The sequence below is a fragment of the Poromitra crassiceps genome (genome assembly GCF_964638095.1).
Source record: "Poromitra crassiceps genome assembly, chromosome: 2".
In the NCBI taxonomy this organism is placed as follows: Eukaryota; Metazoa; Chordata; class Actinopteri; order Beryciformes; family Melamphaidae; genus Poromitra; species Poromitra crassiceps.
In genome coordinates, this window is record NC_139624.1 from 18,560,088 (window position 1) to 18,562,130 (window position 2,043).

A 2,043-nucleotide genomic window follows, 5' to 3' on the forward strand; every position below is an offset into this window, starting at 1 on the left:
CGAGACAGGGTAATGTCGTCACATGACTAGTGGTCACCTTGCCAACACCACTATGATTTCTGATGACAGGGGGCTAACTTACTCATCACCGGCAAGGGTTCCTGACTGATCTGGGAGGGGAAAGCAAAATTACCTCCACTGAGGTGCCCTTGAGCAAGGCCCTTAACACCTATGCTCCAGTGGAGCTGCTCAGTGGCCAGCAGATCAGACTGTGGTTGTACTGGTCAGCTTCCAGGTATGAATGTGTGTGAACAAGTGTGAAAAAGAAAGCATTGCTCTCAGTGAGACTCCCCCTGTAGGAATAAAAGTAAAAAAAAAAAAAAAAAAAAAGAACTATTTAACATCAAAATTGACATAAACAGAACATATATTAGGGGGGGAAATTGCCAGATCGTCTGCATACCAAGGTTTACCAAGGTACCAATCATACAACCAGTCCTACAGCCTCTTAGCTGGTCAGGTAGTTCATCCATGTATTCACCTTATGTAGAAGAGACAGTCTGGCTTGAGAGACTAACAGGAAGTGTAAACACAATCAGATTTTTTTTTTTTTGTGAGGTTTTTAACTCATTCATGGCCAAAGACGTCTTTAACGTCTTATCAGGAATGTGCCTCCACGCCAAAGACGTGTTTGACGTGTTTTTGTTTTTATTAGTGCAGCGTGTAGTTCAAAGACTTCCCCAGCCTGTGACATGGTATCAGGTCCCTGGCCTCAAAGCCAAGCCGACAACACGTGAACAAACAACTACCGCAGCTGTTGTTTTGAAATGGAGCAGGAGGAAAAACAGAAAATGGAGAAACGCTTCCTTGTTCCAGAGAGGAGAAACGCCATTGAAACGCCCCTCGGCGCGCTGCACGAGCTGGTCGCCTTGCTGCAGGGCAGAGCGAACATGGATGAGTTGTTCGTGGTAGTCAAACCCGTGACCAACATGATCGATCCTGGTCCCGGACCCCGTTCCTGTGTGCCAGCCCGAAAGAGACGAGATGGAGTCACACGCAGCGGGTCGGTCATGGAGGGGCGAAGCAGAAGGAGTCCAGGCAGTGAGAGGGAATGATAAATCCAACGGGAGAAAGTAATCCAGAGATGTGTTGATCAGCGGAGGAATGAGGAAATGATTGATCAGTTTGACGGGTAATCCAGAGGGTGGTGAGGACGTGTTGAATAGCCGGGGGGAAAACGGGAACGATCAAACAGCAGGGAGGATAAGACAGGGAGACATGGACGAGGACAGGTGGACCAGAACAAAACAAAATATACACACGAACAGCTAACAATAACGAAAAGTAAGGATGCGGGCAGAAGCGGCAGTCACAGCAGCAGACGCCAGCAGTACTCAGACCCGTAACAGACAACGTAACGAAGATAAAAGGGGGATCGTGTGTGTGTGTGTGTGTGTGTGTGTGTGTCTGTCTGTCTGTCTGTCTGTCTGTCTGTCTGTCTGTCTGTCTGTGTGTCTGTCTGCACACTCACTCACACTGAGTAAACTGTATTGTTGAGTGTAAAAAAAGCACTTCATGTATATATATATATATATATATATATATATATATATATATATATATATATATATATATATATTTTTTTTTTGTCATTTGTGTCATAACGAATAATATTTACATGTCTGATGTCAATACAGTTCAAAATAAAAGAATTGAGAGCGAGTTCTGCCTGAGATTGTGTCCTTTACAAAAATGGCCTTTTCTCCTGTTTCTCCTTTTTGGTGAAAACAGGGTGTATATAAATGGCTATAAGTAGAGTACAGAACATGCTAAAAGCTCACTTTTTTTCCTGGTGAACCCAGAGACGTACATCTTCATTTTGAGGTATTGCAAATCACTTTGGTGCTAATAGATAATTTACTGTGGGTCTTGAAAGATGACCAACAATTATGAAAATCTTTGGCCTGAGCTAAATATTGGCAGTCCTAAACTGGCCATGAATGAGTTAATGATTATTGTCATTGATTCAAGAAAAAAAAAACATTTCAAAAGTACAACACAAACTGTCCATTTTGCTGCAACTCAACAGTGCTGCTTAATCCA